The sequence below is a fragment of the Indicator indicator genome, chromosome 7 (assembly GCF_027791375.1).
Source record: "Indicator indicator isolate 239-I01 chromosome 7, UM_Iind_1.1, whole genome shotgun sequence".
Lineage (NCBI taxonomy): Eukaryota > Metazoa > Chordata > Aves > Piciformes > Indicatoridae > Indicator > Indicator indicator.
Window position 1 is genome coordinate 10,538,282 of NC_072016.1, and position 27,613 is coordinate 10,565,894.

Here is a 27,613-nt window from a genome sequence, read left to right on the forward strand (position 1 = left end):
ATTGGGGAATTTTGAGGGACAGAGGCAGAGGCTTCCATCTAAAAGAAGATGAAAGCCCTCCTTCTGCCGTCTGTGGAACAACCAGCTTCCACTTGGAAAATGAGATTTTGGCAAGTGTTTGTATAGATGTCTTTCGTATGCTTTAACTCTTGGATGCCTGGTAGCTTTGAGCCAGGCTGAACAAATGCAGGAGACTGTACATGAGTGGCTGGAGCTGGTTAGCAGCTGGTTTGAATAACTGCCTGTCTTCAGCAGCTCCCCTCCTCCCCTTCAGTGATCCTTGTGTATTAATCCAGAGCTGTTGTCCAGGAGTGATTTCCAGCCTACTCGTGACTTGTGTGTCCTCATCCAGAGGAGCTGCTGGTGTTTGGAGCCATTCAAGCAAAGGCTCACATCGTTGGTAGTTCCACATCCAGGGCTCTCATGGCTGGCTGGCTGGCTCTGGAGAGTTCTGGGCACACCAGAGCTTAGGAAAACCAGAGCACCCCGATTTGGGACTCAAGTCCACCTTCCAGACCTTTGAGTCCGGTTATCTGCAGTGATGGCCATGCATTGTTTTGTTTTGATTTTTTCCTTCTTCTGATGGAGCAGTGATTTCTCTGCTGTATGAAAACCTCAGGCTCAAAATGATGCAGTCAGTTGCTGGCTGGTGATTTAGTGTGGTGTCCAAAAGGTTAGAGTGTGGAAATGCACTGGCTAGCATGAACAGAAGTGCCTGTCTCCCGGGTACTGACTGTATTGCTTGCAAAACTAGTAGAGGCCAAAATGCTCATCTGCCTCACTTAGAGCAATCATTTTGGCTGAAAGTGGGGGACAATGATGGGAATCTCTTCTTAAACTATGTTTGGGCTAGTGGACAAGCATCCTCCCTTCCAAGCCTGAGGGTTCCTCGTTGACAATAGTGGGTGTTGCTGCTGTCAAAACAATCATGGTTATTGTTGCGACTTACATTCTTATCCATGATACCCCTGCCTTGGATGATGGCTCATAGAGCTAAGGGAACTGGACTGTTAAATTATGCAAGAAGTGTCTGAATCCCAAATTACAGTTTCTTTTGGTGTTTTCTTTTAATGTGGCCTTTCTGTCTTGCACAGTTTCCATCATACTGTATTGAACATACATGGTGTGTGGAGATAAAAATGGAGAGGGTCAGGGTTTGAATCCAATTAGTGTGTCCAGGAATGCTTGAATTTTGATTACAGTTAAGACCCTATTCTGGTGCTTAGCAGCCAGCTTTCTTAATGTTCATGTAAACAAGGAAGGAAATTTGGAAATTTGAAGGTCTGAACTCCATGCTATGATCTTTCCATTTGTGTGTATGTATGTATAAAATAAAGATATGGATACATATTTTTAAAAACAACATTAAGTCATGGATTGCCAATGGAGAGGGCTTGCTTAAACTGTTCTGGCAAGGAAATTGTTTTGTTTATTCCACGAACAGGATTCCAAACACACACTCTCACTCTCTGCTAGGTTGGGGTACCACAGGTATGACTTTAATGCTGTGACTTGTTGTCTCTTCAGCTATAGATGAATCTATGAACGGCATGTAATGAAACTGGCAAAAGTTTCTCAACTGTCAACTTTTAAAACTCACGAGTTATTTGAATTTGGGTATATTTTAGCATAGGCAAGCAGACCTCTAAGATGTGGTTATGGCTTCTAAGAACATGGGGATATCCTTTTCAAGAAAACAAGATTATAGGGTGATGTACATGTGTAGCAATTCATCTGACTGTGTTGGCTTGGTAAGTGTTGTGAAAGTATAGGTGTGACTGTATAAACTTGTCTTTCTCCTGCTCCAGACAGACACAGGTGATGTAAGATGTTATGGATGTTATCTGCAGCAGAGAGAGTTACTGCTTTTATTGAACAATGCTGGGTAGCTTGTTATTTGTTGCCAGCAGGCAACAATGAGCATTGGATGTGCTGTATCACAAACTTCCTTGTGTGTACACATACATATAGCAATATGTCTGAGTCAGGGGTCTAGCTAGATATGAAAAGGCACAGATGAATGATGGATTTTGAAAACCTTGCTTGAATAGGGTTGCTTGCTAATGCCTAGGGACACTTAAGCAGTTCCTTTGTTTCCTGGAGTGGGAAAAGCCCCTAACTTGGGTTTGTTGTGTATCTCTGTAGGGAAGAACACCTTCTCTATACTTGTCAAATGGCCCTGGTTTTTTTACATAGGGAAGCTAAAATGTAGTTTCTGAACAATGGTGCCTGTTTCGTGTCCAGCTGGATGTTTTCTTCTGAACAATTCTAGGGCCTGTCCTGACTTAGAGTTACCATCTCTTCCAGTTTGCCTCCAAATTATGTACCCCCCATAAAAGGGAGTAAGATTCAAAGGCCAGTGTATAGGGCAAAGGTAGAAGGTGTGGGGGGGAAAATCTGATTTATTGTAGTTTTGTTTGGTTATAACAAATAAACAACTCTTCCTCTTAAGTGAGTGTCTTGCACTTACTGTAGTATTATTCATTTTCCCATCTATGAGAGATGGTATTTAAGGATTCAGCAGGCAGATGTGTGGAAGTCCCATGTGGTAGGGCCTTGTCTCATACTTAGTTTCCTCTTTATCTAAAAGAGTTGGAATAGGTTGTCTTAATTGTTGTACCAATTGAAGTTATGACTTGGACATCATTTGAAGTTGAAATTCTGTTCAGTATTATGACTTAAAAGCAAGACCAGTGTAGCATATGGAGTGCACCATTTCTGAAACCCTCATCTTAGCTATGAAGCCCCATGGGTCACTGTAACCTGACTGTTGCTGCAAATGCCACAGAAGCAAACCTTGCTAGACTGAAAGAAATACGTGGGATTTCTATACTTCAGGACAAATTATTTATTAAGAGACACTGGCACTTGGGTTTTGCAGCAAGTACCTGTCTTGGTTCAGTAAAAAATTGTTCTTCAGACCTTAATTTTGGTGACATGAGCAGACAACCCACACGTATGTGGGTTTTTCTTTTTTTTTTTTCATTAGTTGAGAAGGAAACTGTGGTAGCAATGCTCACAAATACATCAAGAGATAAATGGAGGTTTTCAGGCAGGTTTGCAGGCTCTACAGATGGTGTCTGAGAACAGACTGTAGTTTCAGGGCTTGTGTTGCTTGCTACAAGTGACTGATTTGTTTAAAGGCACTGTGTAATCAACCTGCACTGTCCAATGCTATATAAACATTTCTGGGCCCTTTCAAAATAGCAATGTGAATAGTTGACTCAAGTCTTCTGTCAAGTACTTAGGCTTCTTTTAAACCTTAACCAAAAAAGCCTTGTGGAATGACTTAAATGTATTTCTACTGCAGAAAAGAAATGTAACTTCAAAGCAGGATTCCAGCACAGATTTCTTTAAGGTAAAAAGAGGAGGGACTGGGCCAGAGCAGCTCCCTCACTGCCAAGTTTTGTGTGGATATGGCTTGAAATGGTCAAGCTATAAACTGTGGCCATAGCGTTTTGTCAGGAAAACCTGACAGACAGTGAAGTTTAAACATACTTCTGAGCACCTCTGCCATCATGGCTGCTCTGCTTATGGGCAGGATGGGTGCTTTTCCCTTGCAGCCCTCAGGAGCCTTGTCTGTGGTGGAGGCATCCTGGGATGGCATTTTCAGCTGCACTGAGCAGAGCCATAACCATTTCCTTTGCAATTACACAACTGCAGTCCAATTTCCAATATTATATTACATGCAATGCATAAAGCAAAGCTATTATGGTTAGCGTAGCTTTATCAGGACCCAAAGGGATCTCTGGGGAGAGAGGCTACTCTTAGCTGAGATGTGCCACTGAAGTATCACCATAAGGAATGTTTCTGTTCATCAGGGTGCCCTGGCTTATGGGTCCTGGGGCTTGTCAGCTGTCTGCACAACATCAGGAGACCGGTGGGCTCTGCTACACCATTTACATTCACTTGTGCTGCTCACTTGCAGCCCTTATGATCTAGGAGGGGGACACAATGGCCACAGCTCTCTTGAGACTGGATTTTGGGTGTGTACTGGCTTCCCTATTGCAAACTCCTGCTTAGATTGATAGCTTTTTGAAGCTTTCTTGATGGGGAAAACACAGCACCCCTTATTTGAAGGTTTTGCTTCTCAGGGTTTCACTTGGTACCTAATAGGGCCAAGGTTATTTTCATGGTTGATTACTACATCTTGGCTAAAGATGCACCCTTAAAGTGTTCCATGTAGAAACAGAGAAACCTGGGGGGAGGGTGAGAGGGAAGGATTGTTTGGGTTTTGTTTGTTTGTTGTTTTGCAACTCAGCTCTATATCCCCTCTGCCATGTATGTTTTTCCAAGTAGCATTGATTTTTTTTTTTGTGCACTTTCTTTAGTGTTGATGAGGAGTTTGTTTTAAATTCCATAAAGATCACTGTTCTTGTATTGCATCTGCTTTCTGCTTCACTCCTTTCTCAAGGATGTTGTCTCCATGATCCTCCCTTTGTGCATAGGGGGAACCTGGCACCGTGTGCACTGCTAGCAAATGTCTCTGAGCATTAGTATTACCTTGTGAAAGCCATCTCTGGTGTATTTCTGTTTATTCTAACAGAGAAGTGACACACCAGCAATTTCCTAGGCTTCAAATGCAGATGTAGCTCTACACCAAGTGGCAAATGCAGTTACCATGTTTGCTTACAAGGGTTTACATCCACTGGTCAGATGTGTTGCCAGAGATAGTACGCCTGATTGCCAGCATCATGCTTTATTTCAGGTGCAATTGTGCATGGTGACTTTCCCTAGAGAGCTCTTTTGTTTTATTTACAAAGCGTTTCAGCATCTATTAGATGCGAGGCAGGACTTGATTCCTGTTTGTATATCCAGCCATGCCCTGCTGTTTGCTTTAAGAAAGCTACTTCAGTTCTCTGTATTTCCATTTCTTCCCAGCATGACTGTGTATTTGAATTATAAACCTTGTAAGGGACCGTGGTTGTGATACAGAAAGTAAATACTCCCTCATACAGTAGCTTCTTCTATTCATTAGTCTTTGAGCTGTGCCTGGAATTTGAGGAGAAGAAACCAACACTTATGTGGGTTGGAAGACCTTTCCTCTAGCACAGGTTTAGGTGAGTGACCACCACTTCATGTTTGTGGAACTATTCCTGTATGCACTAGCATCATAGCTCTTTAACAAGCAGAGTCTTAGGAAAGATCACCCTAAACCTCTCCTTCAAGAATGAAGGTCTGTGGACTCCAGTGCCCTGGTCTGAACACAGAGCTGCTGTGCCATGCAGCCTGCCTTTCTGAGTCTGTCACCAGCAGAAGATACATGATCTGCTTGTGCCTCAGTTCCTGTCCTACCATAGTTTTCTGCCCAGTGTTAAGTACTGAGGCAGACAAACATCTGAAGAGGCAGAGTGAGTGATCAGAAATTTTTGGCTAGGAGTTGTTTAATGTCCTAAAACAGTGTGTGTGGAAATTTTCCCTCTGAATAAAGACAAAGATGGCAAAGCAGAGATGCTTTTCTCCTTCAGATGCTGGTAGGTCAGGGGCTGGAAGAGGGCTGCTCTGTTCAGGCAGAGTTTCAGAGACCTTTGTTGTGAGGGTAAGGATGCACAATGGCACTTGCTTGTCTTACTGCACCAGTATCTTCAGGCTTCTTGGAGGTAGTGATTAAGGTTGGTTGCTCTATGGCTTTGTTTTGCAACAGTGTAAGCAAAGCGTCCTGTTGGTGTGTCTGGTTGCAAAGGGTGGGTTTTATTTTAAGCTTTAGCTGTCTGGAAGCTGTTGTGCATGGAGGGAGCCTGGGTGCTGTGTTTGTCAGTGGAAATGGGGTCCGTGGAGTGGATAGGAACATTTAGACTAATCCAGGCTCCGTGCTGGCTCCAGAGGAAGCCTGAGCTTATAGCAAAGTGATAAAACTGGATGTGGTTACTTGCTCTAGCCAAGTTCTAACAGGAGATAGACCTTTTCTGGCAATACAGTGCCTGACCATCCCTACAAACAGGCACTCCCTCTTTCAGTGGCCTGTTAGCAAAAAGTTGAACGGATAGAGAGAATCTCCACTCACACCAGAAATAGCCAGATCAGCAGGAGATGAGGAGGAGCCCTCCTTCCTCACCTCTTGCCCCTGGGAGCCCAAGGGTAGGGATGACACTGTCTAATGACTTCAGCAGATGTGTTAAGCTGGAAGCAGCCCTTGCTGCCTACCCTGACTTTTCTGGTGATTCTGTTTTGTAAGCTATTTTCTGACCACCTGGGGTTGTTTTTTTGTTGTTGTTGTTTTTTTCCCCTAGTCTGATTAGATTTTTAAATATGTTTCTCTACAAGGATAAGGAGATGGTGGCTGCTTTCTTTTTCTTGGTGTTCAACTTTTAGCAGGAAAAGGATGTTGGTATGGCTGAAGCCCTCACCTGAGTTTCAAGAATTTAACTTTGATTTACTGTGTTCAGAAAGGAAACATGCCACAACACTTCTGAAGCAGTTACCTCTGAGTTGCAGTTTAAGGCTGCCTTGTACATAGGCTGCAATAATAAACTACTTCAGCCTGATGTTTCTAGACCTGCTTATTACTTCAGCACCATCACACCAACATCTCAGCAGAGGTTTGGAGGTTCCTGCATAAAGCAAAATACTTTCATTCTGAATGTGTTGTAATATTCATGCTGCTACCTTGTGATTTCTAAATTACTTTCCTCTCCTCACCTAGTAATTTACATGACAAGTGATGTTTGCTTGTGTTTAAGAGCTTGGACAGTAATTCTCTGCACTGGAATCAAAGCAGGGTTAATAATCTGTTTATAGTTGCTCTCTATCACTGGAAAATTAGATTGTTTTCCATTGCCACTTCTGAAATGCCCCTGGTATTGTAACTGTGCATAGGGTAGAGGTGAGCTCCTACTTTTCTGCAGAGAATATTTGTTCCAGCCCAGTGACAAGGGCAGAGAGATAGTCCCTTTGATTGTGCTGTTGCATTTCCATCTTCTGGAAAGCCCTTGTGCGTTTCATAGACGTTCGTGCTTGGCTTTCCTTTGCTCAGCTTTGAGCTGCAGTGTGTACTTGCTCTGACCTGGTGACAGGCTCATTAGGAACACTTGAAATATGTGTTCACTTGAAATATGGGTCACACTGTGCCCTTTGCAGTGCCCAATTCTGTTGAAGCTTTCCTGGGACATCTCCAGGCTATTCTGGAACTCTGCTCTGGTAGGGATGTTTTGCTTGTTGGGATGCAGGAATTGATTGGTGACTTGTTTTATTCAGGTCCCACTTGAGTTGGTGACAGCTGAATGTCATAGCAAAGTGACCATCAGTGCGTTCATAAAGACTTGCTGAAGTTTACAGTATAGTATGAAATTGCTTACTGTTTTCAAACCAATGCTGCCTCATTTCATTCTTCTATAGAGGGAGTAGAATGATTAACAAGTAATAGGGACACAAGAGATGTCATGGGGTCATTCCTCTAAAGCATTCTCTTTAAGAGTATCTAGCAGACCCCTCTATATAGTATTTGCTTTTACATTGTTTTAAGTAAACGTGTCTCCAGATAGACACAATAAAACTGAACTTCCAATTTGAAATCATTACTCTAGAGCATGTTTTCTCAAATGCTCTGAGTTATAGTGTGTGGTTTATATTAATTTTTTAGTCCTATTTCCATTGTTTGTCTTAATCTTGGGCAACTGGTATGTTTGGTTATGTGAGTTTTAGTTTTTTTCCTTTTTATGGAAACATCTAAAGTTCATCCACTTTGACTTCTGTATTCATCTCTCCTTTAGATGATATAGTGTTCCTGGGACAATTCTCCCCCACCCCCAAATTTCTCCAAGCCAAAAGGAAGGTATATTGCTGTGAATAGGAAGTCTCCAGATATTTCCAGGGCTGTTTTTCACATCTAGTGTCTTTTAAACATCCCACTTAAGTAAACAGATTCCCTTTTAAACTTCCTTCTACCTGGCTCAATATGGAACAAAATCCCACATTTTTAGTTCTACACCTTTCTAATATCTCAGATGGGAATGGAAGCCCAGAGAGAGGAATTCCCATGCCTTCAAGACCCATCAGAGGGAAGCCCACCTGCAGAGGCAAAACCTTCACACAGGCAGGACTGAAAGAGGTTGCCAGATCAGAATGCATGAAGCTTTTCTAGTATCCAAACCACAAGAAGTATAGTTCAAAGGGGGGGAAAGTCAGTGTCAGCCATTGCAAAGATTATTTCTTTTCTGCAACTGTTTGGCTTCCCCATATCCATGGGACAGAGACCCATAAGACTCCATTCTAGGAGCAGGAGAGGGAACAAGCCTGTCTGTAGTTCATGTTTCATAGCAGTGGGCATGAAATCTCTTCCAAGACTTCTGAGACTGCCCTGTTAGTCTCCTTGCTGGGGAGAGGGTGGTATGTGACCACTGAAACCACAAGCTTGAAGACTTAGTCTATAAAGGGAGTTTAGCCTTGAAGGGACATTGCGCATTAGAAAGCATGGAGAAGCCAGGAGAGCAAGCAATGCTACCTTGAAGTTTGCCACATAACATAGCCATGTACTCCTGAATAGCAGATTCTCTATCAAGCTCTGAAAACTTTAGTTCTGAAATTTCCAGCTGCCAGCAAGTTCCCTGCTCATTCTCTTCTCATCTAATCCTGCTGTGCTGAGACTTGATACTCAGGCAGATAGTTAAATTCTCTGTTTCCACTGCATACCCTGTTTGGAGCCCAGGATGGCAGGCTGAAAAGGAAAAAATTTTACACAGCATCCCTGGTTGGAGTCTTTACTCATTACCTCCTCTGTTTATGCAGTCACTGCCAGTTTCAGGACCCTGAAGCCTGCCCCAAGAAAATGTTTCCAAGGAAAATCTGCTTTTCATATTAGAATACATAAACTTTCTAATGATTTGGTTTCCTATATCAGCCAAATAGGTCACCAGCTCAACACTGCTGCAAGAAACTACCTGAGGCCAAGAAGATACAAGAGTATTAACTAAGGCTTTTCCATGAGTCCTGTAGGTACTTGCAAACTGTATTCCTTGGAATGTGACTACCTTTAAAAAAGTTTAAAAAGCATTGCTTTCATAGGTGTATGCTATAGCAAAGTTTCTTTTAAGAGAGAAAGTCACTGAAATGCTTTTGCATAAAACCTGAAAACAATAATGCATAGTGACTGAAGTCTTCTGCCCTTTGTTCTAGATAGTCGAGAAAGCCTTAGCTCTTGTGGTGACTTTCAGGCCTGTTTTTCAAAGTAAGCAAAAGACTGTTGGTGCATTTTTTGTTGTGTCAGATGAGGACAAGATTAATAAAGGATGGAAGAGGTTTGTTTTTGGTTGGTTGGGATTTTTTTTGTTGTTGGCTTTTTTCTTTCCCCAAAGCTGCACAGCAAATAAGCAGTTCTAATAATACTTTGGCAGTCAAATGGAAGCTGTAATCATCAGCAGACGCATTTCAGTTACAACCAGCAACATAACTCCTTACTTTTGGTTTTCATGTTGAAGAGTTCAGTTTCCCCACAAGCCAATTTCTTGTCCATCTTCACATTAAGCAAAACCTATAGAAGTAATTGTCTTGCTTAGGAGTTCCATAATCAGATTTAGGGGGTGGCTTGACAAAGGGATGTATGTCAGCTCTTCCTGTCCGCCCCTGGGGCTGGGACACCAGACTTTCCAACATTCTTGACGGAGACTTTAATTACTTTGTGGTAGAAAGATGTTGGCTCGTGGCTGGATTAACTGAGGCAGTTCTGGAAGATGCAGGGGACGAGATGGGCTCTCTTGGATCTCTATTTTACTGTCTGGCTTCTCAACTATTTTTATTGGCCAGTTCATTATTATTATTGTTTCTGGTATCTTGACACTGTGTGACTTCATCTGAAAGTTTCACATGCAATGGGACATCGCTTTATTTCAAATAAAGCTGGACTGAACTTACATTGGCAATGTAGTCAAACTTCAGCTTCATGCTAAAGTCAAGTGTTTCTCAGACCTTGCTTGAGTCTGTCTCTCCTGTATCTCCCTGCTATGTGAATGCATCCTGGAAAGTCCTAGTGTGTTGCTTTGAGAAGCTGTTTTAATTCTGTTTACAGAACTGCCTCCTGCTGATCTTTTACTGTCTCCTGTTATGCCTGTACACCTTTTCTGGTAGTGTACTGGTGGGAAGGGCATTAATGCAGGCATATCTCCCAGTAGCTGGAGGGTAAGGGCAATATTGGGTGTGCTCATGCTGCAGACATAACTTCACTTTGCTCCTGTATTAATACAGCTGCCATATGTTTAAGAACTGGTTTGATACTTGGATAAAAGAGAAAATATGTTGTTGTTCTTTCATGATTAGCAGCAGCTTGACTATCTAGACTAGCACTGGCAAGCACATGTCTGAGCTGTCTGACAAGTGTAAGATAACACCTTCATGATTTGATGTCCAGGTCTTGAGGCACTGTGCTGCCTTTCAAATGGCCACCATATGTGCAGGTGAAATGTATCCTACTTAAAGGACAGTGCCTCTTAGGGAGTCCAGGTGACTGCATAAAAAACCTGACAATTGCAATAACAAATTTCAGTGTGCTGAAGCTGAAATGAAGTTAAAGAAGCCCTGAACACAGTCCCTTCTCAAACATGAAATCTACGTTTCTGGGTGTGGGCAGGGAGAAGAGCACACACTGACATACGGGACCGAAGGTGAAGCTTGTTTTTTTGCCAGAAAACAGGATCAGGAATCTGAGACATGATTTCTTGGAGGTTTTATTCTTAACCTGACTAAAATTCCTTACTATTGTCGAGAAGGAAACTCTGCAGAGTACAAAGAACCAAAATTACTGCATGTCTGTATGCTGAGAGTGAGCTTTCAAATTATTCCTTGCTTCAGGTAGACCTTCTGTGACTGAAACATCCCTGAATAAAAGTAGAATGATCAGAAATTGGGATGTCCATTGCCAGGTAAACAGGGTAACTGAAAATGTCTCTTTTAATTCTCCTGAACACAACCAGAAGAGCTGGTTCCCATACCAACTACAAGTTAAATTAGACACTTAGTCATTCCAGATCTCTCTGTATTTTTGGAGCTGACACTTTCTGGGCTGTTAGACTGTTGGTTTTAAAATAAAAAGTGAGCCTCTGGGTGTTGGTGCATGAGCACTTCCACTCAACTGAGATCTGGGAAGTTTAAGAGTCTTTTTTTTGCAGAAGTATCCAGGTTTAAGAGCCAGCCACATGCTTTCCCTGTGCCACCCCTGAGTCTCTTGTAAACAATCCCAAACAGAAACCAGCATTCCCTGAGGAGGATGTAGAATGTACATATGTGAACTCAGGGACTGAATGGTTCTGGGGATGATTTGCTGGCACTAGTTCAGATTTGGCTCAGGCTGCCAGGAATTGTTGTGTAGTGGCATTTGGTGGGAAATAGTGGTTTCAGGGAAGCTTCCATTACAGATGTAGCCACCCTTTGCAATGCTGTGACAGATGCTGGTGTTGAGACTTCCTTGCATGGTGTGCTTGAGCTGCACAAAGGCCTTTTTTCCACCAATTATGTGCAGACATAGTAAAAGCTGAGTGACCAACAGTGCTTGCACTTGCTCTTGACAAGTGTGTCTTAGGGGCAGTGCAGCAAAAGGAATAGAAAAAGTGACTGAGCCAAACTCAACCACACCTTGGCAAAGGCTGCAGGCTGCTATAAAATAAGAATGCTGGGTCCTTGGTACATCAGGAATGCCATCTGCTTCAGCTGAAACTTGCCTAAACTAGTAATTCTTCTCCATATTGCCAGATCATTATAATCCTTCCAGTATCTGAAGGGGGCCTACAAGAAAGCTGGGGAGGGACTTTTTAGAATATCAGGTAGTGATAGGACTAGGGGGAATGGAATAAAGCTGGAAGTGGGGAGATTCAGACTGGACGTGAGGAAGAAGTTCTTCCCCATGAGAGTGGTGAGAGCCTGGAATGGGTTGTCCAGGGAGGTGGTTGTGGCCCCATCCCTGGAGGTGTTTAAGGCCAGGCTGGATGAGGCTCTGGCCAGCCTGATCTAGTGTGAGGTGTCCCTGCCTATGGCAGGGGGTTGGAACTGGATGATCCTTGTGGTCCCTTCCAACCCTGACTGATTCTATATCCTCTTTCACTTAAGCATACTCCTGAGTGGACTGTCTGACTGGCCCCAAGTAAATTTGGTAGAAACTTAAGTGCATGCAAGGGAAGGCCTGAAACAAGGGTAACTGAGTGTAGGTGAAGATTAGTGACTTCCTTATAGGGTATCATTTTTTCTGCTGTTTGTTATTCCTTTCTACTGAACAGCATGTGATCAGTGCTTTTTGATCTTTCACAGTTGCTAATTTCACCTGTCCGGAGCACATTCTGATCTAACTAAATGTAACACAGCACATTCCTCAGCTTAAGGAAATCAAAATCCTTTGGTTCTGTGGGACTGAAGTTTTGCCTTAGCCTTGAAAATGTGATTTTCAGGCATTTTTCTGTGTCTGTCTCAAATCTGTGCCTTCATCAAGTCTTGGTGGATGGTCTAGAACTGCACCTGTTGAGTAGAGCTCTGGAGTCAGACCATCCATTGGTACGTAATTTTTCTTGCACATGAGTTGGCAGGAGCAAGCCTCAATTGCTGTGGCTGAGCCTGACCTAGACTGGTAAAAGCAGATATCACTTCAGCAAATTCCACAACTGTAGTCACATCTTTTCAACTGGAGCCATAACAGAGGCCAGGACTGCTTACCTTTTGACTTCTGAAGCTGGACAGTAACTTCTCCTGGGAGAAAGTGGACCTGTAAAGGCAAGTTTACAAGGCTGGAGATAACAAAGTTCCACTAAATGCTTACCTATGGCCAACTTGCACTTCAGACAGACCACTTCCATCAGTGATATAACAAATAACCATGGAACAAATGGCAGAAAACAGGACAGCTTATGATGTGAAGTAACTCAGGGGCCTTTATTTTGGTGGTAGATACTCCTGGAGTGTGTCTGTAGCTTCAGTAATATCCAAATTGTAAAAGGCCTTTTGCATGTTTTTGAAGAGCAGGGAGAGAGAAGCTGCTCTTTTATTCCTTATGAGATTTTTAATGTGGGATAAAAGAAAAATCTAGGTGTGATGTGCCCCACAGGCTGTACTGCTAATTCCATGAAGTTTGTAAGCAGTATATGACCAGCACCCTTGGAAATGCTCCAGGTACAATAGTTATGGGGGATGCCTTGTGGCCTGAGAGGCAAAGCAGCATTAAAATTGGCTTCTTTCTTGATGTCTGCTGCTCAGTTCTCTGTTGTGCACACCTTTCTCTCTGGTGTCTGAGCTGAATTCTAGTATGGAGGAGGAAAATAAGTTGCATAACTGCTCATGTTTTCCATCCATCTTTCTCAGCTCTTTTGCTGCTTTATATACAGGGATGCCAACACTGAGGCAGTGATTGACTGGACTTGTACACTCTTGCCAGTGAAGTGACATGAGTAACAACTTTGTTCAAATCAGCAGTTTCTGATCATCCTAGTTCCTATGATTGGGTGCCCACCTCAGCTTGATATTTGTGTGCACCTTTCCCTCTCTCAATATAAGCCATATCAGGTTTTTGTTTTTCTGGATGTGTACGGCTTCATGGTCTGAAATGACAGAGCTGTGCCTCTTGTCACATGCTTATGACAGGATATCCCACTGGCATGGGATGTGAGCCCTGTGCCATGCAGTTCACAACCAATGGGCACACAGTTAGCCCTGACTTTGCTTGACAGCTCGTGCAATTCATAATGCAGCGGTAGCCAGGAAGCTCCTGAGTGCGTAGGAGGCTGACCGCTGTTACGCAGCTATCCTGTTTTGCTTCTCTACTATCCGGGTCTGGAGAACTTGGAAGTGGATGCTGGCAGAAGGAAAATCTTCTCACAAGACTCTTACTCTGTGCTTGGAGAACTGAAGTCATGTTGTGAAGTCTAAATCCATAGTGGAACTTGATGATGTTGTCTTAAGGAGTCCAAGAACCGTGGTAGAAGTACATTTTTAAAAATAAAAATATAAGGTGTTGACTAGTCAAGAGCTATTGAGATGCTAGTGGAGTCTTTTGAGCAAGTGCTTTCAATTTGTATTTGGATGTTTCTGTCCTGTTTCAAAGCCAGTAGTATCTTGTAGGTGGAATTGTGCCCAAAAGTATTCAGAAATTACCATTTGAAGGTTGGCAGAAGAGAATCAAGAGGCATGGTGTGACCAAGTAATGGCAGTAGAACTGGCAGTAGTGCAAAGTTGCCATTTCTGCTCATGACTGCTTTCTGAATAGATGGCAGAGAGTCTGGAAAATCCTAAGTGCAGTTTCTAATGAAAATGAGGAGCAGGCTTGGGGTGAAGTGGGAACTGAGTCCCCAGCCTCCCTTCATAAAACTGGAGTTTTCAAGCTCTCACTCACCACTAAGTTGCACTTTCCCAACACCACATCTCTTGTGTGCAGCAAAAGGTTCTTGGTGGGCAGCAGTGGTATCAATATGATAGGGGTTTGCTCCAATTGCATTTTGTACTACATTTAGTGGATGATTCTCACACTTTCGTTAGTTTCCTATGGCATTCACAAGAATAAGCTGTAAATATTATCTGGCTCCTGAACTACACTTGAACAGCTACACATGGGTTCAAGATGAGAAATTAGGATTCCAGTCCACACTTTCCCAAAATAAGGAGGAATGTGGATTGTGTTCGGTCTAATGTTTTTGTTTTGGAAAGAAGGCTTTTGTTTAATGTCACTCTTGGAGGAAAGCTGTCAGATGCCACAGGATCCCAAATCCAAATGCTCTTTGTACAGTGGCTACAGCCAAAGACTCTGGAGCATGGTGTTTCTGCTGAATTAGTGAGTAACTACTTAATCATGTGACAGCAACATCAGGGTTTCCTGGCCAAAAAAGAAAAATTAAAAAAAAAGTAAGCAAACTCTAGTGAGTCCTATTAGGAATGTGCCGGAGCAATTAATATTTCCTAAGGTGTATGCAGTTATCGGGAGTTTAACTATTGGAGGCTTCCAGTATCCAAATCCCTACTGAAAACCTGACTTTCCCTTGGAGTTTTATGGATACAGTCATCTTCTTTCCCATCAACTTCTTTTCCCTTCTACTTTTCACAGGGTTTCTACTTCTTTAGCCCACAGTAATCCACCTTCAGCATAATCATGGATTTGATGCTTTTCTGTGGAATATGATAACAGATGTGCTTGTTCCTTAGTCCCCCACAGCCAACTGAACAGCCTGGTTACTGTGCAGGAGCAGTTCAGGTACAGATTAATTATCCCTGTAGTGAAGGGAAGCAGTCCCTTCTCTCTGAAGCTGAGTGATCTGAAGAGTCTCCTCATGGACAGGAGCTTTACTATGAAGTGGTGTCTTTTACTGTGGCATGTATCCAAGCCATCGTGGAAAATCCAGGCATTTCTACTGATGGCTTTGGCATGCCAAGAGTGAAATTCTTGGAGCTCAGGATTTTCCTTTTCCTTGCTCTCCTCTTCAAAGCCTGCAAAACTGAAAAATAAAACTGGACTGTGAGTGGGATAGACATTATTGCTGGCTTCTTTCCTGTAACTAGGATATACAGTATTCTGAAAACCAAACAAAGCTATTCCCCTCCACCCATTCCATGATACCTCTCTACCTCTCAAACCTGAGTATTTGACATAATGGCTTCAGACTGAAATGTTATTTGTAAAATAAGCTGGCCTCAAGATATTCTTCTATGATGCTCTTTTCAGAGCTCCTGAAGAAAGGGTGAGTAGCTGTGTGCTGGCAGACCTCCTCACAGCATCTCTGAACCTGGGGAACGAATGGGCAGTGCCTCAGCTGGATGATCTGCTTGCAGCATATATTGCTCAAGCAACAACCTCCTGCCTCCAGCCTTGCAGGGGCCATGGTTATACTGTTGAACTACACAGCCAGAGAAAAGTAAAGATCCTAATGGAAACTTCTGGAAGGCTGAAACTACTCCTGCACATCTGTCCTCCTTTGGAAAAGGTGCTACGTGCTGAAGTTATGAAATATTGCCAGAAGGGAAAGTGCTCTCTGCTTTCCCAAGATCCAAGAGCATCTAAGTGAATGTACATAGGTCATCAGCGAATCACAGGGTCTGAAGAGCCAAATACCATATTCTCCAGCTGCATGGAGGACGTGAGCATGACTTCACCAAAGACAGTAAGTTGATACCTACTGCCCAAGAGTTGGTATCACTGCCCAGCCTCATTTAACTTCATTTTAGTGTGAGAAAGAAGATCTGCTTAGCCCAGTGTGACTGGCCTCACAGAATGAAGTGGCACATGAAGCTGTTGAACACAGCATACAGCCTTCTGGAGTCCAGGTTTTTGTACACTTCCAATTAATTTATTATTGTAGATGTTATGTACCCATTTGGAATCCCCCTCTGTTCATACTTAAAATTTGATTGTATTGTTAAAGCATTGAGAACGTCAGGGGCTTTTGGAGTCGTTTTTTGTACTGACTAGCCTAGCTTTGATGTACTTGCCAGACATCTGTGCTTTCTATATATTTTCCCCTTGCCTTCAGAAAAAGGATGGTCGAGTTTATTTGTGGATAAAATACTCTGCTAGAAATGATTGTAAATCTGAGGAGCTGAAAATTGTCAAGTGAACTCATAGACAATAGTAACAGAGAATAAGGAATTAAGTCTGGTATGTAGCCTGGAAAATTTGAAATTCCTCAGAATCTGTTTTGTTGTTGTTGTTCATTGGCACGTGGATATCCAGAAACCAGGAAAGCTTCTGGTTTGGAAACCTGAAACCACAGCATAGTGTGAACATTATGGCGAGACTAGTGCAAGGATGACTGGAAGGTGCTGGAATTCTTGTTGGCGCAGGCTGTGCTGCATGGGCAAGAGCTCACTGCTGATAGAGATGTCTGTTCTCTTCCTAAATCTTCTGGTGCCCTTTGATTTACATGAACAGTGATGTTACCAGTACTTTCTAAGGTTAAATCAGACATTCACTTTATGCAGTTGAAAGTCTTATTGCTAAATCGGTGAAAAAGCCATGGCATCTAAACTAAAGAGAGCTTGGTACACTTGAATTAATTTTTAAGAAGAATTTGAAAACCACAAAAAACCAAACCAAAACAAACAAAAAAACCCCAAACAACAAAACACCTTGGGAAATGGGGCCACTTGCAGCCCTGTGTCTCTGGAGGATATAGAGTCTCTAGAGAGCCACTGTGTCTGGAGTGGCAACAACTTGATTCCAAATGCACATATGAATCAAGTATTGGACTTCAAGGTTGGAGCTTGTCTTGGACATACAGTTGTGTGATCTTGAAGGTCTTTTCCAACCTGGTTGATTCTGTATTTGTAAATCTGAGTAGACTCTTCAAGATGCTTGTGACACGGATGACCAACGACTGTCTTTGCTTGCAGATGGCTTTCTGTAAATCCAGCCTCTTACTGAGCATTTCATTGTGATTTAGAGTAAGGATAGTTTTGGCAAGTTTTCCATGTTCAGACTTAGATAATCTGAGTGAGAAAATCAACCCTTCAGGGGTGTTTCACAAGTCTAATTCCCAGGGATATCCATCTGCCGGCTTGGAGAGCTGCTGGAAGTGCTGTATCAGTGTTCTAGAAACGAGCGTCACTGGTGCCTGTGGCAGCGCTCAACAAGCATGGGCTGAGCCAAGGAATGTGCCCTTAATACAGCCGGAGTGCCCCAGATGTATTCCTTGCATCGGTACAAAGCCGAGCTGTCTAATCTGCCGCGAGTCTCTCCAGCCACGCGTGTGTTTGGCTTGGACACTGCCGTTCCCACTCTCGGAGCTGGAGTGTGTGTTGGCAGCAGGGAATCATTGTTGCAGAGTAATTCCGAGCACAGAGGAGTCAAAACAAAGTTCATTTTGTTCTTTTTCTTGAAACTTACGGCTTGCCCGAGCAGGCAGGGGGGGCATCAGCCGTTTTTCTTCGTGGCATGTTTGGTGCTTGGGGTTTTTAGTTTCTTTTTTTAATTAATACCTCGTCTCTGTTGGAAGAAGTCTTTCGCTGTATCTGAATGGAATGTCTTGCCCCTTAGACTTCCGACTCTGGTTAAAGACAGGCATCTTGCTTGCAAAGTAGGGGCAGGGCTTTCTGTTGTTCTTGTTTTAAATGGCATATCTACAGGCACAGAAACAATTATTTGGGGTCATTCTTTGCTTGTTCTTCTATATATTTATTTCTGTTATAAAAATAAACAATTAAATCACTGAAGTAGGCTGCCCTAGCAATGCTTCTCAGAAGCTAAAGGCCAAAAATAATTTTAAGACCTAGTGCAGCACTTAACTGTGCAGCTCTGAGACCTAAACCTTGAGACATGCTGGCAGTGCTTGAAGGCAGGGGTGTCTTCTTGACTTGTGTTGCTGCTTGCTAACTTTGAAACTAGCTAGGATTACAAGTATTTCATTAAAGGAATGGTGGCTTGAAGCAGCATATGAGAAATCTTCTTAAATTCCAACCTGAAGTTGACCTTAGCCCAATGTTTGGGGTAGGTAAGTTACCTATGTTTTAAATATCGTTATATATTTGGACTGGAAGTGGGGCTTGTGACTTATTTCCCCAGTCATAAAGGTTTCCTCTCACTCTTCTTACTTGCTGTGCAATACCTGTGTCCCTTATTTAGTTGAGAAAGGAAGCCAATGTGATTTTCTTACTTTGCTGTATTGAAACCTTTCTAGCTATTTTCTAGGACCTCATCTGGAAAAGCTGCTTGCTGGGTCTGGCTCAGATTTGAAAATTGAGCTATGAATAAATAAGCATAGACTCATCCAAAAGCCTGTGATATAGTTGGAAGAAAAAGCAAACAAGGCTGGAAGTGACAGCACAAAGCTGTGATGAGTTAAAAGCCTAATGGCACTGCGGCACAGGCATCCTCCTCAATAAAGGAGCAAGTGGCTTCTCACAGATGGGGTTTTTATCTCTTAAAAATGTTGCTCATTCCTTGGCTCTGCTCCTCAGCTGAGCAAAGTGCTTAAGCCTACACTTGATTAGAACATGCGGTTTGGGGGGATTTCACCATTTTCCTACTAAATACCTTTACTGAAGGGGAGACTGCAGCCTACTCAGATAGTCCAGGTCAAAAGAAGTTTTCTGTTTTTATAGAAAAGTGAACTGCATGAGAACCTTTTTACAACTGTAAAAACAGAGGTGGAAATGGCATGAAAGATGAGTAACTCCATGCCTTGGTGGTGGTGGGGAAGCAGGGCTGGCAAGCATCAGAGCTACCTCGGGACAGATGACAGGTCAGAAATGAAGAGACAGCCTCTGCTCCAAGACAGAGTCAGCTTTTTCGGACTCCTTTGTTGCTGTAGATTGTCCTACTAATGGAGAGAAAAGAGTGGTAAGAAAACAAAGTCAACTGGTTAATGGGTTTGCCCATAGTACTTTTTATGGCAAAGAAATACCAGGAGGATAAAGGGATGTGGCTGTGAGGCTTCTGCATTCCTGAAGGAAGGAGCAGCAGGACAGGCAGCTCATGCTGACATCTGAGAGACATATCAGCAAATATATCAAATGTCATTCTGAGCTCTAGGGTTACTGTAATGAGAATTATCTTCTCCTTAGAGATCAGGACTTAAAAGAAACAAACGTGAGCAAAAGTGATTAATTCCTTCTTGTAGTGGGAAAGTGCTTTTGAGATTACCTCCCTCTGTCACATTGCATCTGATCACACATCCATCACATTGCATCTAAATGGAAGCAGATCGTGTCCTCTTACAAGGTCAGATCTTCTCAGGCTTTAGGAGAATATGAAAATACAGATTTGTATTTTGCTCAAACTAGAAAACAGGTCATGAAGTCAAACTGTACTCTGAAATTGTTGTAATGCTTAAGGCTTTGTCTTGGTCATTCTGAGCTCATGTGCTAATGTGATGGACTTACAGAAAGATCTTAGACTTTGTCTAGATCATCCTTGAGTTTTTCTGAGACTCTGGAAGGTGTTGCAGAAGCAGAAATGGCAGGGGAAAAAAAAAAACCCAAAGTTAAATCAAAATCCAACTAAAGCGTTGCAAGGTTGAATCTTTTTACCTTCTATTTGAAATCTTCAGGTGCCTTGGAAAGATGTTGGTATGATAGCTTCTCAGATACTAGTTGCTGGTGTCTCTTTCTGGAATAGCTTTGAGACTGTAACTTCAGCTATGACAAAAGCCATGATCCTCAGAATGAGTAGTCTGATAAAGGTTATTAGGCACAGCATGGGTGAGCCAGGTGATAAGGCGTTAATGGCTTGTGAGATGCAAGACTTCAGATACTGAATCTCCTTTGAATCTTCATTTTCCTTTAGCTTCAAGTGTGGGCTGGTAAGTAGGAGCACACCTTGAAGTACATGTTGGTAGAGGACCCAATAGATCTAACCTTTTCTAGGACAGAGAACTAATCCCTTACTTTTAGCACCATGTAAAACTGACTTCCAAGTTTTATTGAACTAGTTCCTATCATTGTCTGGTCTCTTGATGAACTTGTTCATTAGCAGGGCAAATTGGAAAGACTTCTGGTAGAAATAAAATTAAACTAATACTGCTGAATTTAATATTAATAATTAATGTGAGCTACTTCAAATATAGCATGTGATTGTTCTCAAAATAAGCACATCAAAAAGCTTGGTTTGTAGTCTCAGTTCATACTATGTGTGGTGGTACAAGGTAGCCCCACTTACTGACTTGTATTAGCAAATGGTGACAAAAAGGTCAGATGAAGAAATCATGATCTCCAGGCAGATGGCTTGTAAGCACCAAAGAGCTGCACTGTATCCCATGGGATTGAAGTTGAACATCAGGAGGAAGTTTTGAAACTTCAAGAAGCTTCGGTTACTAGCCAGATGATTGACCAAGAAATTCCCTGAGAGACTGGTGTGTCTTGCAGGTGGCTCCACTCGCAACTAGTGTTGGGGGTCTCTGCCTAGGGTAGAAGGGGGTTTGGATGTAATGTTTGGGTTTGGTTGTCTTCTGCAGGTTGCATGTCATGATGTTTGCTGAGCTGGCGTCTGAGAATTTGGTGCATGTCTTGGAAAGCCCATGCAGACAAAGGTGGGGGGTTGATCCCTCTGAAAAGCAATGGGAAATCTCTTTGCCAGCAGGGATTTGGCAGCTGCAGGAATATGTACTTTTCTTCCTACCCAGGCTGGGTTCTTTCCACTCTATAATCCTTGCCTATAGCCCCAGGGAAGGAAGCATGATGAAGAAAATTCAATTCATTAGTTATGCTAAAAATTTACTAGTGGTGCAGTTGTTCTGGCTGGAGGTACACTGTTGTGTATACTTCACATGTGCACACATAGTCACCAAATGGGATATTTTGAAATAAAGTTTCAGGCCATATAAGCTTTTGTTAAAACATAGCATTCGATTACTGTAATTAGTATGTCAGCTCACAGAACGATCCAAAGACTTATTTGCTATACAGGCTGTTTTACATAGCAAGAGTCAGGCTTCTGTGATCTCTGTTTGGCTTTTATGGCAGTGCCTAAGGCCCCATTGATCAGGGTCCTGTTGTGCTAGACATTTAGGCCTTGTCTCCAGAGAATGCAAGTCTACATGAGGGACAGACAAAGGAAACACTGTTCAAATTTGGGTGGTGGGGGAGGGGAAGGGAAGTAACTAAGACTTGGAAATTGGGAAGGAAAAACTCCTCCTACAAAAAGAATTGGTCTGGTTCTCAGTTCTCTTAGAGAGACCTTCTCAAATCTAGGCCAGCTTGCCAGCAGCAGGGCCATCCACTTTCTCAACTTGCAGTGAACAAGCAGCCTCAGTGCTCTATCACAGACCTTTCCCAAAATAAGAAGGGGAAATCCATGCATTTTGGGTGTAGGAAGGAGGAGGTTTAAAAAAAAAAAAAAAAAACCATCAATCTGCCAAGAGTGAGATCCTGAAAAGTACAAGATTGCAAAATGCCTGAACTCAATGCTGTGGTGTTTTTTCTTTGATGCCAGAGTGATGAGGGACGAGCAGTTGCCTGAGCTAAGAAAGAAGATCTATGGAAAGTATGGTACTTGCAGTGAGTCTGGCCTGGCGTGCTTACAGTCAAGCCAGCATGTCCTCTTTTGGTAGTTTTGTACTGGAGAGAGGGAAGGGTTTAATCTTGCATGCTCTCACAGGGTAAGCTTAAGTGACTCCCTGTTGAAAAGATAAACACTGTGCCTCTATATCATCTGTCTTAACAGGTTTACGTAATCCCTTACTGTGGTGCTTATTTATTTTAAATGGTGCTGTATTGTATAACATATGTGTGTTTGTAATGGAGGGTCCACAAATCTCAGGGTTTTTGCCCAAGGACAGCATTATTCTTGCCCTTGTTTCATGGTTGATTTATTCCTAATGGAAAGGAATAAGCCTCGCAATGATATATTTGTCTTGTCTCAGCTCTGTGAAATGCATGGAGATTGACAGCTCTTCTGTATCTCACATCATTAATATGCCTTGCTGTCCTTTATTTGCCATCAGAAAATCAGCCTTACAGATTGCTGCCAGCAAATATGTGCTATGTCTGCTCTGGCTTTATTTGATTAAGCTTGAAGAGGCAGAAAGGAGAGTCAGAAAATAAAAACGTTTAAATATTGGGACTTGGATGTCTTGCACATTTAAGAGTGCCTTGCTGGAGGCAGATCAGCAACTGAGGCTTCTGGCAACCCACCCTTTCTCTATGTGAAAACGGTGTTAATAGGAGTGTTGGTGCTCCTGTAGTGCAATATTGGTGAGGTGTTTCTAGTCTCTTGAGGTAGAGCAATTCTCTGCTCTGAGTTTAGGCTGCCTTTCCTGTCTTTAAGGAGCACCAAAGGCTAAATATCTGTCTTTACAGTCAATGTCCCAGGTGAGACAATCAAGCAAGTGGCAGGGAAATCATATGCTTATTGCCATGTAGCAAAGAGGTTGCAAAGGTGCTTGAGCCAAGTGTGTAGCCTTCTTATCCAGAGACTAAGCCAGATTAAACAGAAGCAAGTGCTTCATTACCTGGCTCTTTGCAGAGTGTGTTCTGCAACATAAGATGAGTGCTCTTTTTGCTGAGGGAGGGAAATAAGCATCTTTCCAGAGGGTTTTGTCATAATAACTTTCCAATATTCACCTTCTCTACTTATGCTGCTGATGCACCTCTTTGTTACAGCTGATGGAACCAGATACCCCGGTAAGACTTGTTTGCTTTTTAAAAAGTCTCTGGATGAGGTCAGTTTCACCTTCCTAAAGGTAGATGTGCCCTTCTGTTTCCACCTGCATATGCTGTTCTCACTGAGTCTTCATGGTGGATGAAGGTAAAAGGCAAAGATTTTTCCCTCATTTTTTTTTCTTTCAGTTTTCCATAATCCACTCAAAATGAGACAGGCTCAGCTTCCTGTTAAACAAATTATATAGCAACGAGTCTGGAAGCTTATACGTTTTGAAGAAGACTGGAAAAAAAAAAAGAAAAAGCCTTCAGAAAATACCAAATTAGGTTTGTAATCTTTTCTGGGGAGTGTCAGTGATACTACTCACTCGTGTATCTCCTTGCTCAGTACAATGTAGTTCATTAATTGGCAGCCCACTAAGGCACTGGCTGCTCTCGTAGCCTGCTATTCATCACTCTGGTACTCATTTCCGAAGCTGTCATTTCCTGCAGCCTTGTGCAGGCAGCTCTTTGAGGCTCAGCTCCCGGGGTCACTGTAGAAACATGGCTTGAATGGAGCTCAGGAGAAAAGCAATGAGGCAGCGTTGAAAGGAGAGCAGAGCATTCAGTTTGGCTTACATCAGTATTTGTGATAACATACCATCTGGGCTATGATCTTGCCAGATCTAGCTAATAAATAGAGCTGGACAGAAGACGTATTTGGCCAGCAGAGCTTCAAGGAACAGCCAGGATATGGAAATGGCAATTTGTGAGATGGTTATCTGAGCTCTGCAGAGCAGTGCTGCTCTGTACGCTTTGCTGAGCACCAGGAAACCAAGGTGTCTCCTTTCCTTTAGCAGTATTGTGGTTCAGAAGGATCCCATAAAAGCTGTTTGTAAAAGGCAGCTCTTTTAATTTGGTGAGTCAGCTGTGCTTCAGATGGAGCTTGTATCACTGCTGGGTTGCTTTTCCTCTGATTTCTGCTGGATATAGTATAGGCTTTGTTCCTTGCTTCAAGCTCTTGTCCAGTGTTTTTGTGTTGTGTCCTGTCCTGAGATAACCAAAATTGGCCTCAGAGGTGGCAGATGTGTTTTTGACCAAAGTATGGGACTGCATGAGTGACTTTCACAGATGGAGTGCCTCTTGGAACTCTGCTAGGGTTGTTCCTAAAATGCCTGTCTTTCCTGGTTCTGTGTGGTTTTGAGAATGTCCCAGTAAGCAACTGACACCATGTTCTCTGCAGACTTCAGAACGAGCAATTAAAACAAAAGCAACTTTTGTCAATCTGTGCAGGAAAGAAGTATTGGCTATTCTCTGCTGCCTGTGAAGGCCATTTCCTATCAGCTGGGACTGGGGGTCTGTAACTTTTTTAAACCACTAGGAAGTAATTTGTAATCTTTGGACCAGATTACTACGAGGCCTGCTTGAAAGCTTATTCATGTTTTCCTAAAGAAAGCTTGGACACAAAATGTGTTTGCTTTAAGATTAAGTCCTGTGAATGTAAAGGAAATTACTTGTGAGTTTGACTGTTGCACCCTGTTGGCTGACCACAGAAAACATAACCCCACAAATGGTAATGACTAATAGCAAGTCTCTGTTGGCTCCTAGGGCTGAGCTCCCTATGCCCCATGGGGTGGAAAGCCATCTGTTTGCATGCCTTTCCTGGAAAAAGTGGCTCTGGAAAATATACTGCAAGAAGTGGTTGTGCTGGTGCAGCCCTTCTGAAGGCAGTGGATTACTTGTCTGCTGCTGTGGGCTGGGTTTGCCCTCCTGATTTCTGTATACTCTGTACTCAGTGCTGGGGTTCTTCCTTGTTCATGCCCCAGCCAAACCCTCTTGTGTTTGGGAGCTCTTGTAAATTATTGATTCTATGTAAACATGGTGCCTATGAGTATTACTTAGGCACGTTCATTAAAACCTTGGCTCTATAGTTTTCAACCTCTTAAAGATGGGCTGCTGGAGAGGAGGTGGGTGACAGGCTTTAAGGGATGGTGGGAAACAGATTTATAACTTAACTTTCATACCAGAGCTACATCTTTTTAGTGGTAGAAACACTAGAGGAGAAACAGAACTCCTATTTGGAGCTCTAATCCAGCGTGGAGGAAGGAAAGTGCTCCAAGAACTTACATGATGAGGGAAGCTGTACTAAAAGACATTAGCAGCAGTCACTGTATGTGTGCCCTTTAGCGATCTTACCTTGCCTTGTGGTTACTAAAATCAACAAGACCTCATATTTACAGGGTTCATGTAAATCTGTTACTTTCCAAGAGTTTAAAAAAAAGGATTGCAGGAGAAGGTGAAAATTGATACGTAGTCTGACCAGAACATGAGCTCAGACTGGAAATCCTATTTCCAAACAAGATTGGAAGGAAAAAGGAAAATCAGTTGTCAGAAAACAGGTATTTTCTGTAATAACTGAGTTGGTGCTGTGGGTTGGATGGCAAGACCATGTGTAGCAGTGCAAGTCAAGAAGGTCTTGAAAGCCACTGGTCTCGTGGTGGGCCTTGTTTTATTCTGGTTAGTGCGTAGAACTTGGCATTCACAGGCTGGCAGCTGTGTCTGGGCTGGTTGCACAATCTAGTACTACCACCCAAAAAATAGCTTTGTTCCTTGTCATGATTGATGAGATTTCCTCCTAGTAAAGCACTCCCTTTCTTAGGTGTTTTGTTGTTTTTGTTGTTGTGGGTTTTTTTGTCCCAAAGACTCTGAACTACAAACCAGTTGGACTATGTGGAATACAACTCACATTGCACAAACAGTTTCACCTCTACATGTTCTTGATTTCAAGTAAAGCAAGAAGGGAAAGATTACCTTAAAATTATTTTTAGCAGATACTGGGATTTTGAGCCTTGGCAAACCTTTTTTTTTTTTTTTTTTTTTTTTTACAACTTCTTGGGTGCTGATTGGCCTGTGGAACCAGCTGACTTCAACAACTTGTTGATCCCCCAGTTCTGGTGGTCTAGGGATGCTGGCCAACACCTTCAACGTGTTGGCTATGTGTGTTTTGGAGTTGGCCGTGGGCAAGCTTAGCAAGTGCTGCTTTCCTCTGCATCTGTCTTGAGAAGCCCAAGGACAGTTCAGGAGAAGCTGGTGACCAAGAGTGTAATGGGAATTGATCTGAGATTTCATAGAATCATAGAATGCATTGGGTTAGAAGGGACCCTCAAAGGGTGTCTTGTCCAAACCTCTTGCAGTGAGCAGGGACGTCTTCAACTAGATCAGGTTGCTCAGGTGTGCACAGGTAATATCCAAGACTCTTCTAGCTCTTCACCATGAGGGTGGTGAGACAGTGGAACAGGTTGCCCAGGGAGGTGGTGGAAGCCCCATCCCTGGAGTTTTTTAAGGTCAGGCTGGATGTGGCTCTGAGAAACTTGATCTACTAGTGTGAGGTGTCCCTGCCCATGGCAGGGGGGTTGGAACTAGATTCTCTTTGAGGTCCCTTCCAACCCTGACAATTCTGTAATGTAATAGGTAGTGCATTTGCTCCCTTGCTTTAAGGATGCAACTGGTGTAATTTCTACTGGATTACATGATGGCTTTCTGGACGTGCATGCCAATTCTTAAAAACGTTTGGCAGATTCCTTCATTCCAGCTGTGTCAATACACAAATCTGAGAGGCTTGTGTTTTGTTGTTGGGTTTTCTGTTTGTTTGGCTTTTTTAAATGGGGAGGAGAAGCCCCTGGGTAACAATTAAACCACAGCAGAAAGCTGCAGATATACTTGGGGTTTGTAACTGTCAGTTTATATTATCAGAACCCAAAGATAAACTGCTTTACTTACCTCCACACACATACACAACAAGTCACAACTGTTTAGAGGGATGAATAAATTAATATTTTGCCAAATGTGCACCTCTGGAAAGCTTGTCATGTACTAGCTTATAAGATTTGAAAAAATACAGTAATGTTGTATTTTCTAGTTGTCTAATACTCTGAATGTCCATTGTCTCTACTAGTGATGTAACCCATAAAGTATTAGAGCTGAGTTGTATATTATCCAGTTTTCTCTCTTCCCATGAACATTTCCCATGTTCTGAACACTTATTTTTTTTCCCGAAGTATGAGGAAATATGGTTCCAATCCCAGCAGAAGACAAGAGTAATATGTATTTGACTGCAGAGGCCAGGGTGTGAATTTCCACGTATATACATGTATGTTTATGCACATAATGTGGTGTGAAACCAATCCAAGCAAACTAGATATTTAAGCCAGAATCTGAGATGCACTTTGGGATTCTTTATCTAGCACTTATGTACACACCTGGTCAGCTGCTTTTTGGTCCAGGAAAATCCTGTGTGGCAGCAATAACTAGGCTATTTATTCACATGTAGTGGGCCCTCTGTGCCAGCCACCTCTGCAACCAGAGGAACTGGAGTCCAGCAGCAAGGGGGCATGCTAACAGTACAGCTGAGAAGTCTCCGTCTACCAATGCTGCAAGATAAGTAGTAGAAGTGGAAGAAGATGACAGACTGCAAGGGATTAGGATAGCAAATCTACAACCATAGAGGCCTGAAACAACTAGTTACCTTAATAGCCAATCATTGCAGGAAAAACCTCAATTCTCTCCCTCACAATATCACAGCACCCATGCTCTGGGATTCACTTCTCTTTTCCTTCAACTCAGTAACACCTAAAGCAGTGCACGGAATGCAATT

General features: G+C 42.7%; 1 protein-coding gene across 1 annotated transcript in view; it reads left to right on the forward strand.

The window, feature by feature from the left end:
• SH3PXD2A (SH3 and PX domains 2A) overlaps positions 1–27,613 on the forward strand; it is a 252,459-nt gene that overhangs the window by 190,073 nt on the left and 34,773 nt on the right. The gene's annotated exons all lie outside the window — the stretch shown is intronic.